A 15,027-nucleotide genomic window follows, 5' to 3' on the forward strand; every position below is an offset into this window, starting at 1 on the left:
TAGTTCCACCTTTCAAGGGCACTGTTTAATTATCCTACTGGAGCATGTGGAGCATGCATGTGTTTGTCAGCGGCACACTCACATCTGTTGGTTTCATAAAAGTAGGAACACTCGCACAAACCTATTGTAAGCTACAATCGAAATTTACAATTTAGCTGGAACAATCTTAAGTAGCTGAGATCGTTGGAGAACCCTAAATCAACATGATGATCATTGATGACTTGTAAGGTGGAGTGTGTTTCACATAAATTATAATTGTATTTGTTTTCAGACACTGCCCTTTCATTTTGTTAAACTGTGAGTGAGTGAGTGAGTATGATTTTACGCCGCTTTTAGCAATATTCCAGCAACATCACGGCGGGGGACACCAGAAATGGGCTTCACACATTGTACCCATGTCGGGAATCGAACCCGGGTCTTCGGGGGACGAGCGAACGCTTTAACCACTAGGCTACCCGACCGCCCCTGTTAAACTGTGTGTTTCGAATCAACATTTCAACATTCCGAAGATCACAGACCTCACGTCCGAAATATTGTTAATCGCCACAGTGAATCACATACATATAGAATCGATAGCTAACAGTACCGTCCCTCGCCCGACTCCATGCTGAACAACATACACTGCCCTTTGAGATAATCCAAAGTAAGATAAAAACATAACGTATCTGCAAATAATAGTTCATCTTCCCGAGGCAAGTGTGTCCACTAGCCTATATGAAAGTCAGGTTTCCAACCTTGCCATTTCATGCCTACTTTTCTGTGCTGAAATATGAGTGGAGTATCGTACAAATCGATAGACCAACAAAGAACGTTTTACAAAATCAACACCTGTCGGCGCTGCTGTGGCCACAGCAATAACTTGTCGAATTTGCGCTGAAATTATTCCAATGATTAAGCTGATACAAATATTTTCATTATTGTTTTTCAATCAAATGGCAAAAGTACTTTCAAATATTCGTGTAGAAACTACATTGGTTTTCAACTCAAGCGACTGAACGCAAAGTCGAAGGATTTCTAATTAGTTTTTAAATTTGAAATCGAGTAAGACGAGTGTTGGTAGTTCCTTGAACCCCATGTGTCATCACTGTAATGTAACGATGATTAGTGAGTGTTGGTAGTTTTTTTAACCCCATTTGTCATCACTGTAATGTAACGGTGATTAGTGAGTGTTGGTAGTTCCTTGAACCCCATGTGCCATCACTGTAATGTAACGATGATTAGTGAGTGTTGGTAGGTTTTTGAACCCCATTTGTCATCACTGTAACGTAAAGATGATTAGTGAGTGTTGGTAGGTTCTTGAACCCCATTTGTCATCACTGTTATGTAATGGTGATTAGTGAGTGTTGGTAGTCCCTTGAACTCCATTTGTCATCACTGAAATGTAAAGATGATTAGTGAGAGTTGGTAGTTCCTTAAACCCCATTTGTCATCACTGTAATGTAACGGTGATTAGTGAGTGTTGGTAGTTCCTTGAACCCCATTTGTCATCACTGTAATGTAACGATGATTAGTGAGTGTTGGTAGGTTTTTGAACCCCATTTGTCATCACTGTAATGTAACGGTGATTAGTGAGTTTTGGTAGTTCCTTGAACCCCATTTGTCATCCCTGTAATGTAACGATGATTAGTGAGTGTTGGTAGGTTTTTGAACCCCATTTGTCATCACTGTAATGTAAAGATGATTAGTGAGTGTTGGTAGTTCCTTAAACCCCATGTGTCATCACTGTAATGTAACGGTGATTAGTGAGTGTTGGTAGGTTCTTGAACCCCATGTGTCATCACTGCAATGTAACGGTGATTAGTGAGTGTTGGTAGGTTCTTAAACCCCGGGTGTGACCACTGTAATGTAAAGGTGATGACAAAGTGTTGGTAGGTTCTTGAACCCCGTGTGTCATCACTGTTATGTAACGGTGATTAGTGAGTGTTGGTAGGTTCTTGAACCCCATGTGTCATTACTGTAATGGAAAGATGATTAGTGAGTGTTGGTAGGTTCTTGAACCCCATGTGTCATCACTGTAATGTAACGGTGATTAGTGAGTGTTGGTAGGTTCTTGAACCCCATGTGTCATCACTGTAATGTAACGGTGATTAGTGAGTGTTGGTAGGTTCTTGAACCCCATGTGTCATCACTGTAATGTAACGGTGATTAGTGAGTTTTGGTAGGTTCTTGAACCCCATGTGTCATCACTGTAATGTAACGGTGATTAGTGAGTGTTGGTAGTTCCTTGAACCCCATGTGTCATCACTGTAATGTAACGGTGATAAGTGAGTGTTGGTAGGTTCTTGAACCCCATGTGTCATCACTGCAATGTAACGGTGATTAGTGAGTGTTGGTAGGTTCTTGAACCCCATGTGTCATCACTGCAATGTAACGGTGATTAGTGAGTGTTGGTAGGTTCTTGAACCCCATGTGTCATCACTGCAATGTAACGGTGATAAGTGAGTGTTGGTAGGTTCTTGAACCCCATGTGTCATTACTGCAATGTAACGGTGATTAGTGAGTGTTGGTAGGTTCTTGAACCCCATGTGTCATCACTGTAATGTGATTAGTGAGTGTTAGTGGAATCCTTAACCCCATGTGTCACCACTGTAATGTAACGGTGATTAGTGAGTGTCTGTTGGATCCTTAACCCATGTGTTACCTCTGTAATGTAACGGCGATAAAAGAGTGTTAGTCGGTTCTTGAACTTGTCCCATTATGCTGTTGTTTATGTGAAGGTGGAGTCTTTTTAATTCCGCTTTGAGCAGTATTTCGGTTATATCATGACGAGGAAAGTCTAAAGTAGTACTGGTCAAAGACATGTCCCGGTTATGTTAAACACTCGAGCACGGATAATACAATGACAAACCGTAGATAACAAGGCGACAGGATCATCATATCCTCGCCACCCTTGCATGCTTACAATTGTAAATACATAAAATTAATTATCTGTGGCAGGATGGCCACCACTCCTAACTAGCGTATTACACTTGCAAAATTTCATGGAGAAATAATGAAAAGAAACTCGTTTGATCTTCGAAAAGCAAACAACTTGCCTGAACTTGGCCGATAGGTATACAAAGTTTGGAACGATATATAAAACGGTTCATCTATGCTTGTTTATGTTCTTGAAACTAACCTCATTTGAACAAATGCATAACGAAATAGAAGCAAGGGCCAAACTCGATCAACATGTTTATTATACCAAAATGATTAATACAAACTTTCACCTTGGTATCAATGAGGGTTTCGCCAAGAATAATTGTGCACATTGGCCTATAGATCAACCTATGTCTATTGTATTGTATTTGGATTTCTGAGATAGAGGCACCAATGTGAATATCCCTTGTTACTGTCCTTTTTAATTGCAAAATAAATAAATATACAATTATTTCCCAATACACGGACGTTTTTGTGGCAATAGTGATGTCCAAAATATACGCGTAATACCGTCACAAATAGCCAGCCCGCTGTGTATTTGATAAGCAACATATGTACATATGTATGGTGGGATATAACTAATGGTGTGCCCTTATGCTCTTGACAGTACAGAGACAGCACGAACTGTTGCCCAACTTTAGGATGTTTGTGGTCCTGAACCAGGTCTCCCTGAGACGTCCCAGAGTTGCGCCAACAGCAATTAAAACATTAAGTAAGACTTCAAAACGGTGACAACGAGGGCGTATGAACATTGGTATATTGTCCTGGAGATTTGCCTTGGGTGTTAAGCTACACGTGTCGAACGCAGTAGGACACGGATAGGAATGAACTCATTTAAACATCGCTTCAACTCTGTTCTTGACGTTTCTCTGTGAAAAATATATTCTGATAGGTCTGTGTCCTTGTCTGTGTCAAGAGTAGAGGGAATTGCCAGGCCAAATAATTTGTCCCCAGGATTTACCAACCAAAATAGATCTCTTACTCGACGTGTTAGATGCCCTGAAAACGAATGTGTTGTGGGACGAAAAGAACTGTAAGCTCCGAAGTTTTGTATGTTGACTCAAAGTATTCCGTCTTAGACAATAATCCCACAATCCTCTCAAGAATATTAAAGGCGTTCGGACGCCTAAAAGTAACCTGCAGATCAAAGGAAAGTATACTCTTGAAAACTGGATTTGACCAAACAATTACAAGCATTTTCAAAACGTTTCTGTGCTGACAACAGTCGCCGAACACTGCAAATTCAAGGTCCACAACACAACTATGATACCCGTATCAAATACATCACAATCGACTAACCATTTCTTGTTTGTTTCATTTTAAGCCACCATCTAACATGGGCGTATGCTTTCTTTTGTCCGGTAGTTTAGTCCAGAAAAGGTCACATTATGTCAAATCTGTTACAGCTAACATAGACAATTCCCCGAACAACTGATACACCAGATGATAAAGACCAGGTTGTTCCGAGTTCCACAGTACATCAGATAAATGTGTTCTGTGTTTGGCACAGGGGTTCGTTGCAGAATATTTTGTAAGGTAAAATAAGAAAGAAAATGACGTTCCAGCTTCCCATAACCTCTTGACATCTAGGTCCTATGTGTCAGAAACGCTGCCAACGGAGATGAATGGTGGTATTTCGACCGTAAAGGATGTATGTCTTATGTGGGCGATTCGATCGATCACTGTGGAAAACCTACACGACATCGCGGATCCAGAGGTGATGTTAAATGGGTTTTAACGTCGTGTTCGAGATTATTGCACTTATATATATATAGTGTGTGTGTGTGTACTAGTCAGGACTAATGTTATAGTGCTAGCCCACTATATGACGGCCGTGGGCATCGATCCCTGGATCGATCCGCTCTCCGGGTAAACGCTCTACCACTAAACTACGGAGGCGGTCTCGCGGATCCAGAATGGAGGCAACGTCTCTCATGTACCCACTTCTCTTTCTACTACTACGTCATCATGTGAATGTATAAATAATATATGCCTGAATTATTTGGTGACATGTATTTACAAAACGTTATTTGACTTACAAATGCAAAGTGCAATTGATTTACCTTATTAATAAATTGGCATTCATCTTTTTTCTATTTTAAGCCCCTTTTAACACAATGCTGTATCTGCGCTTGAGGAATGTACAACCCTGAAAAGTCATATATTATTTTCATTTCACTTAAAGGAGTCATTTGTAGTGTCGTCTTGTAAAATGATTAGATAATGATAAAAATGTTGACACAAAGTAAGTACTTTAGCCTTACCTTGGATAGTACATGTAGGGTACGCGACGCCCAATGTACAAATATAATCTTGAATAGGCTATGAATGGCTGACAGTGAGAGTGAGGGAATGTTGTTTTACGCTACGGTCAAAATATTTCAGTTACATGATGTCCGTCTGCATATAATCAAGTCTCTATGAGACAAATTGCAGCTTGATAGCATGGGCAACGATCTCACACAATATCAATCGTCACACACACTGTGACCACCCAATCCTCATTTAGATCGGCTTCCAAAACAGGCATGGGTCGCTGGGGACCAACTGGCCCTTGTACTGTTCTATCGTTATGGTGGCTGTGCCCTTGATAGGGGTTGACGTAGCGCAAAATACTTGCCCCCCTTGAAGGGGTGTGTTACCCCACGTCATTCAAAGTATGTAATGTCGACCAGTGTTTTAATTGTAGAATAATTTGTTTGTAAAAATCTCTGGCTAACCCCGTCTCAATAATCACCAGTGACTAAGGGGATGGTGTAAATCCTGCGGGGTTCCATATGTCCCCATGTTCCCTAGTATGGTGGCCTAACTTTGGTTGCTGGTTATATATAATTGTTTATTGCAGGAGGGCTGATCAAAAAGTTCTAAGCCTAACAAGCAAACCCAACAATTGTGAAAGTGTTTTTAATTTTATTTTACTGCTTATTCTCCCTGCTTTACAATACACTTGTCATGTCGATAGTAAGCTTTTCAATTCCAGTCAGGGAGAAGTTTTCTGTAGCCACCCTGAAAAATCCATTCACGGCAGCTTTGAGGTCATCGTTGTTGTCGTAGTGGTTACCACGAAGGTGTTCCTTCAGTTTAGGAAACAGATGGTAATCACTTGGTGCCAGGTCTGGCGAGTATGGAGGGTGAGGAAGTTCTTCAACCCACACTGTCGCACAGCAGCCTTTGCAAGTCGAGAGGTGTGAGAAGAGGCATTGTTATGAAAGAGTAGAACTCCAGCAGTCAGCATTCATCGTCACTTTTCTTTGATAGTATCTCGCAGGTCATGAAGCAAATCAGCACAGTAAGCACCGATAATCGTCTTTTGACTTTCAAAATAATCAGCAAGTATCACACCCTTTGCATCCCAGAATACAGTGGCCATAAATTTCTTCACTGATCTTGAAGACTTGAATTTCTTTGGTGACGGAGAAGTGGAATAGTGCCATTCCATGGATTGACGTTTTGACTCGGGATCATAGTGGTAGACCCATGTTTCATCACCCGTTACTGATCTCTTTTTTAATTTGACAAAATCCTTCTCAATAAGCTCTACATATTCTCTGGCAATGTCAGGTCTTTTATCAGAATTTAGAAACTTTGGCACCCACGACCAGATATTCTATTTATCTGTAAATGTTCATGAATAATAGTTTCAATGGATCCATGGCTTAGACCTGTGTCTTCCTCAAGTTCAGCTATGGTAACACGTCTATCTGACGGTCTAAGTTTTTCTAACTCCTTGATTGAATCTTCATTGATGGAAGTTGAGGGACGTCCATACCTTGGGTCATTTTAAATTCTTGTTCCCCCAGCCTTAAACATAGCTGCCCAACCTTTAACAGTGGAACAGATAGGACATTGATCCCCATACACTTATAACATGCGGTCTTGACTTTCTTGAACGTCGTTACTTTTCTCTAAAGTCTAAAACTTGATGACTGCTCGGTACTTGTTCTTTTCCATTTCTGTGTCCATTTGGACCTCGATCACATTCAACTGGTTGTCACTAATATACAAACGGCCCATAGTAGAAAGTTAGTCAGGCTTAGAATTTTCTGACCAGCCCTCGTATTGTTATAAATAGTCAAATTTTACGGTCACATACTAGTTTTAAACCTATATCTGTGATAATCTAGTTATTTTACTGGCCTTTGTCGACAGGTTTGTTCTTCTAAATGTATGCATTATCAATGTATAATTTGATTTAGTCACGATATGGCTAAAATACTGTCAGTGTGACTAAAATCTTAACTCACTCACTCTGTCGTTATGAGCAATGTCCGAACTCATTACCTGGAGCAGTGACGGGAAGCGCTTTAACCACTCGGCTACCGCTTGTTTGTTTGTTGTTTAACGCCACGCTCAGCAATATTCCAGCTATGTGACGGCGGTCTGTAAATAATCGAGTCTGGACCAGACAATCCAGTGATTGATATGAGCATCGATCCACGCAATTGGGATCGATTACATGCTTCAACCAAGTCAGCGAGCCTGACCACCCGACCCCTTTGGTCGCCTCTTACGACAAGCATTGGTTGCTGAAGACCAATTCTCATCCGGATTTTCACGGTTCTTACCCGACAGGATGTGATTGAACACCGTAAAATCATACCTCCGTGTATCATACCTCCGTGTCAGAATGTTGAGGTGCGATTGGTTCACGTGACCTTGATAAAATACTATGTTCCCCGCATGCGAGGGAAATAAGTGGGAGAATACATCCCTTATACCCGCTTCGAATAAAAAAGCTGCATGCTGTCAGTGAAAGTCACCTGACACAGTACAATTTAACCTCAGCTCAACAGATATTTTGTATCAGTTTTCAATTCGTTTTAAACCTTTTACTATGAAAAATTGAAACATGTCGGCAAGATAAATTCGTTGCATTAGTATCACTTTGGGTATCTGTAGTCTTATCCGTCCGGCGTTAGGCTTAATACCATGTGCATATACCCCTCCTGATACTGCTACTACTTTAATTCTTATTTTATCAACAAAACCATTATCCATGACTTTGTTCAGACAACTGTATCGATCAAATTAATCCAAACTACAAGCTCATCATCATTGATACCCTGGTGAAGTATGGTGTCATTACAATTTACGTGTATATTGAAAAGGAACCAGTGCATCAGGCCCTGTAGAAAAAATGTCGTAACGTTATCTTAACTAATCGAGTTACGAACTGGCGAAACTTCACTGTACAGGAAGCTGAATTATAAAAAGACATCATTTGAGTGGAACGAAGTTGCGTAAATCAATTATTTTAGATCAAAGGACCTGTTTGACACCTGCACGTCTCCAGGAAATCTTGTAGTTTCTTATAACACTTCACAGTGTTTGCCACTGAAACTTGTTTAAATAGTTCCTTTGACATTTTTATGGCTTTCGAAAAGGTTTGCTGTATTGTCATTCAGTTTATCCGAATATTTGTGTTGTTTTGTTTTCTATGCCTGTATTCATAGACGCCAAACTCGGGTTATAAATAAATTCTTTAATGTCATTTTATCACCCAGCGGCAGTTTTTTCGCCGTGGCCGGCGGAACCGTAACATCATTTTAAAAGGTGTCGCCCAATGAATGTCGTTATAATAAATTAGGTCGTAGCATCCTTGCGTTGATCTGCATGGTTTGAGATATCAGAGATTGCAAACATGGGGAGGGTTGTTGGGTGGCCTAGTGGTTAAAGCGTTGGCTCGTCACGCCAAATCCCTGTTCGATCCCATACATAAATAAGATGTTTGAAGTCAGTTCCGTATGTCCCTGCCGTAAGATACTCTTAAAAAAAAGAAACGCAAAACAGATATTTTGGGCCATAAAAACAAAATTAGCGGACCAAGAGATGCAAAATGAAGAGGTTTAATGTGTTATGGTGTCAGTGACAAATTTTCCGGGTCAAAGTGATCACAACTAGGTCATGCAAACCATTAGTCGGGAAACACGTACGATTCGGAAAAACGCACCCAGTGCATTAACAAAAGGGCCATGGAGCTGCTCGTACTGCACGTGCAGCAGCACTATGGACGGTATTAAAGTGCAGGGTTTTGGATTGCCTGGCATCTGCGTCTGACACAGTGGCAGTTCAACAATATGCCAAGTTTAACAGAAGCGCAAAGAAGCAACGCCATAGGCCGCTTGCAGGCAGGGGAATCCTGATCAGCTGTAGCCAGGGGTTTCAATGTAGCGCCCAGCACCATCAACACGGCTATGGGATCGGTTCCAACAGCTTGGGTCAACACATGATCGGCCAAGGTCGGGACGACCAATAGTAACCAACCCCCGCCCAAGATCGCTACATCCGACTGCGCCACCTACGTGAAAGGACGACCACATCCACCTCAACCGCATCCCAAATACCCAGACTGTGCAGAATCTCCGACCAGACCGTACGAAACCGTTTAAGAGCAGCAGGTCTACGAGCAAGACGTCCTGTTCGACGCGTCATATTGCGTTAACAACATCGTCAACAACGACTGCATTGGTGTCGTCAACACAGGGTATGGCTTCAGCTGCAATGGAGAGATGTCTGGTTCAGCGACGAATCAAGATTTCTCCTCCGTCGAGGGGATGGAAGAGCACGGGTCTACAGACGTCGGGGAGAACGTTACGCCGGAAACTGCATACAGAAAGTGGACAGGTTTGGTGGAGGTAGCGTTATGATGTGGGTGGGTATTTCTCATCATGACAGGACAGGTATGGTCCATATCCAGGGCAAATATTACGGCTCAACGATACATCAACGAAAATCTCCTACCACACATCCTCCCATTTGCAGCCAACGGCAACGGTGTATTCCAGCAGGACAACTCTCGACCGCATACAGCACGGATCACAAGAGCCTGTCTACACCACAACAACATTAGTGTTCTCCCCTGGCCCTCCAGATCCCAGGAATTTAACCCCATAGAGCACCTGTGGGATAAATAGGACAGACGGCAACGCCGACGTCAACCACAACCCCAGACGTTGCAGCAGTTGGCTTTTGCGTTGCAGGCTAAGTGCGCTGCCATTCCCCAGGATATGATTCACATACTCGTCTCTTCCATGGGCAGATGTCAGGCCGCTATCGATTCCAACGGGGAACATATGCGTTATTGATGGTAGCTGCCCTTCATCTATGAAGTTTCCTATGTACGGATAACTGAGATAACTACCATCACCAAGTGTTCTCTCCACAACATTTTGGCTCAATACCTTGTACGGTTCCTCGTATAAATGTATTTTCCTGACTTTGCGTTTCTTTTTTTGAAGAGTATATTACTGGACTATACACACGCACTTTTAGTATAATAATTACGGAAACGTGTCAGTTCAAAATCTATACTTATCTGCACATAATTATTCCAAATTTATCTTAAATATTCTGATGCAATCAAATGAAATTGGTTGTAATGCACTTATGATGATACATATTTACAGTGTCTATTGTCACGATTCTGTACTTTTTGTTTGTGCAAGCTGGTTGTCAGTTCTGTATTTGGGGACGTGACCGGTTTTAGGTTGCAGTGAGATTGCATGAGTACTATGGTTATCAAATTGGTCAACTGCGACCACTTGCCCGTATCCCACTTCTCACCTGGTGAGTTTGATGTTTCTATGTGAACAGGGGAATACAGAAATTCACACATCAAATAATAATTCCCTTTCAAACTGCTGTACGTCGTAAATAACAAGACAATAATTGCCAGGAAGAATATTAATTGAACATTTGATTAGTGCGTTCTTCAATTTCAAAATTGAAACTTATTCCGATGGAAATGAGTAAGGGAACACTTAGTTTTAGACACAGTAAAATGGTATGCTGTCATAGGTTACCAGCCTTGTCTACCTATACGCGTGTGAAACAGTGCACACAAACTCATATCAACATTTGATTCTGACATGTAATGAATTTGTATGCGCGCTATTTTAAATGTACAAACGTTTCATTAATCCAGTTGTACTAACGTTTTAATGACGTCGTGCAGTCATTAGCGCGTCGTTAACTTAATGAAGGTTCTGGGGCATCATTAGCGTGTCATTAAAAACAAACATGGCAGCGAACATATTGTTTGAACGCTTAGGACGCACAAGGAAAGACCGTGTTTTCAGAAAACGAACTCATCACCTCGAATCCAAGTAAGGGCACGCTACCGTTTTGGGAAGGCAAGCATCAGATATGTCTGCGATCTTGTGAGAGATGAATTACAGCCCAAATCTACAAGATCGCACGCACTTAGTGTTGAACTACAGGTAAATGTTTAATAATTAACACGTCGTCACTAGAAATTCAGCTAGTTTGAAATACACATATAATTATAGCGCCACATCGGACAAATTTAGGTACACTAATGTTTAGTCAACTTCCCCTTCATGTCGAGCAATATTCCTGCAGCTCAAGCCCTTGGTGTCTACGTTTCACAACTTTTGAAGTATAATCGTGCATGCTCTTTCTACCACGATTTCAAAGAGCATCATTCGGCTCTTGCTCAGAAGTTGTTTCATGAAGGTTACAACAGTCAAGGCCTCAGTGAAGCTAGACATGTGGAGGTCATTTCCAAATGTGACGCATCAGTGACAAAACTGTCCGATGAAATTCCCTTTTTTGACCATATGTTCCCGAGTGTTTTTTTCCAGGTGAAGACTTGACTTGCTTTTGCATGTGTTTGTGACGGGTGCCCCCAGTGGGGTAGGATACGCTCACCTTTCCGCGAACACCTGGTATCATCACTATTTGATTGTGATTCATAAACCCATGCTCATGATGGCACACATGCCGAGACGGAATCGTACAATGGACTCGGCTTCTTTAGGCAAAGATTTCTTATGAATATGGATAGGGTTTTGTCGCTTTAAATTGACTGAAAGAGATATACAGAATCCGTCAGGTAACTTCCAATCCACATTAGTCGAGCCAAGATGACACACAATGAGCCGGGGCGGTCGGGTAGCCTAGTGGTTAAAGCGTTCGCTCGTCACGCCGCCGTGATAATGGTGGAATATTGCTAAAAGCGGCGTAAAACCATACCCACTCACTCACTCACAATCAGCCAGGTAACACCCATCCACATTAATCGGGGAACAATGACACACAGTTACTCAGCTAACACCTAATCCACATTAATCGAGCCACGATGACACACAATCTGCCAGATAACACCCAATCTACATAAGTCAGGGCATGATAACAATCGTTCAGCGAACACCCAATCCACATTAATCGAGCCACGATGACACACAATCAACCAGATAACACCCAATCTACATAATTCAGGGCATGATGACACAATCACTCAGCGAACACCCAATCCACATTAATCGAGCCACGATGACACACAATCAGCCAAAAAAAAACTAATCGACATCAGCCGAGGCACGATGAAACAATCAGTCAGGTGACACCAAATCCACATTTAATTAGTCGGGGCATGATGACACCCAATCAGCCAGCTAACACCCAATCCACATTAGTCGGGGCATGATGACACACAATCAGCCAAGTAACACCCAATCCACATTAGTCGGGGCATGATGACACACAATCAGTCAGGTGACACCCAATCCACATTAGTCGGGGCATGATGACACACAATCAGTCAGGTGACACCCAATCACCATTAGTCGGTGCATGATGACACACAATCAGCCAAGTAACACCCAATCCACATCAGCCTAGGCACGATGAAACAATCAGTCAGGTGACACCAAATCCACATTTAATTAGTCGGGGCATGATGACACACAATCAGCCAAATAACACCTAATCGACATCAGCCGAAGCACGATGAAACAATCAGTCAGGTGACACCAAATCCACATTTAATTAGTCGGGGCATGATGACACACAATCAGCCAGGTGACACCCAATCCACATTAGTCGGGGGATGATGACACACAATCAGTCAGGTGACACCCAATCCACATTAGTCGGGGCATGATGACACACAATAAGCCAGGTGACACCCAATCCACATCAGCCGAGGCACGATGAAACAATCAACCAGGTAACACCCAATCCACATTAGTCGAGCCACGATGACACACAATCACTCAGCTTACACCCAATCCACATTAGCCGAGGCATGATGACACACAATCAGCCAAATAACACCAAATCCACATCAGCCGAAGCACGATGAAACAATCAGTCAGGTGACACCCAATCTCCATAGGTCAGGGCATGATGACACACAATCAGTCAGGTGACACCCAATCCACATTAGCCGAGGCATGATGACACACAATCAGCCAAATAACACCAAATCCACATCAGCCGAAGCACGATGAAACAATCAGTCAGGTGACACCCAATCTCCATAGGTCAGGGCATGATTACACACAATCAGTCAGGTGACACCCAATCCACATAAGTCAGGGCATGATGACACACAATCAGTCAGGTGACACCCAATCCACATTAGTCGGGGCATGATAACACACAATCAGCCAAATAACACCCAATCCACATTAGTCGGGGCATGATGACACAGTCAGCCAGGTGACACCCAATCCACATCAGTCGGGGCATGATGACACACAATCAGTCAGGTGACACCCAATCCACATTAGTAGAGCCACGATGACACACAATCACTCAGCTAACACCCAATCCACATTAGTCGAGGCATGATGACACACAATCAGCCAAATAACACCCAATCCACATTAGTCGGGGCATGATGACACCCAATCAGCCAGGTGACACCCAATCCACATTCAGCCGAGCCACGATGACACACAATTAGCCAGGTGACACTAAATCCACATTTGCCGTGGCACGATGAAACAATCAGTCAGGTGACACCAAGTGCCAATTAGCCTGCTCTTACGCTAGCACTGAATACAGAGGACCTATTCTCTCCAGGAATACCTGTGAGGTGGCTTTCTTGTAAGAACACATCGACATGAGAATGCGACTGAAGTGACAGTCTGTCCAACGAACAGTTAATGTTTACAGCTCTGATTTGTCACACCAAGAAGGTTAATGAAGCTGTTAAAATGTAAAGGCGAAAATACCAAAAAATGAATCTTTGTCCTCTTAAGACATGTACGCGGAAGCGGTTGAACGTTTGTCATCAGAAGGGATTAAAAAATGTTGGCTTGTGTGGTTTCTAAACTGAAAGGTTAGCACGTCGACGCCATCTATACTGATACTTAACGCGACATTTTAAGTAACTTTCACCCTACTAAAATCAAAGAGCTTCACACATGGCACAAAAACCAAGTGTAGAACACATTCGACAAAATGACCTCGTTGGTAACATCTTGGTTGTCCAGTTAAAAAAAAGAAAAAAATGCAGCTAAAACATATCAGATTTCTTGTAATATGTCCCCCGTCGTGAAATGTCTCGGATATTGCTAAAACCGGGATAAAAATCTACTTACTCACTCCCTTGTGAAGCTAAGGAACGTTCCAAACACAGAAATGTGTTCCCGCTTTTCAGCAACATATAGTGAGTGAGTGAGTTGGGTTTAAGGCCGCTTTTAACAGTATTCCGGTTATATATATCTTTAAAGTGCAAACACTACACTTTTTTATTATTTTAACCATTGTCCGTGACCTGAAAGCAGCACTTCACGGTCCAGTGATCTTACGCCTCCCTTCTCACCATGGTTCTGCGGTATGAGGCTCGGCTTCACTTCTTGAGCTTCGTTTCTTAGGCTGTCGCTGGAGTATCTGTAAATTCTCTAGCAATTTAATCTTGTGCTCTTATGTGTATAATGGTATCTCCCATGCGTGTGGAAGCATAATCACATGTCCAAACTGAAAAACTACCATGGACAACACTTGCCAAGAAAATATTAAACTGGACTCGGTGAATTATTTGACACACCCCGTTAATGTGTTCTTCATGGCTAGCTTTAAAAGTTGAAGAAATATTTAAAGACCCGTTCCTGCAGAATTGGCACGGTTTCATTACTGAGTTCTAAAGGTGTGTACTTTAAAATGTTTTAAGAAAGTATTACCTTTGAAAAATATCTTTATCTGCCTAAAACGTTTATCACCAAATCTTACAATTTAGAACCACAAACCATAACTTACCAATTGAAACTGGACGCCGGTCTGATAACCCAAGAGTGGAACGTTTGTGTTATTTATGTAGTTCCCCGCGGTTGGTGACGAGTTTCATTATCTGATTAG

This window comes from Haliotis rufescens, unplaced genomic scaffold, assembly GCF_023055435.1.
Source record: "Haliotis rufescens isolate VD_foot unplaced genomic scaffold, xgHalRufe1.0.p SCAF_22, whole genome shotgun sequence".
In the NCBI taxonomy this organism is placed as follows: domain Eukaryota; kingdom Metazoa; phylum Mollusca; class Gastropoda; order Lepetellida; family Haliotidae; genus Haliotis; species Haliotis rufescens.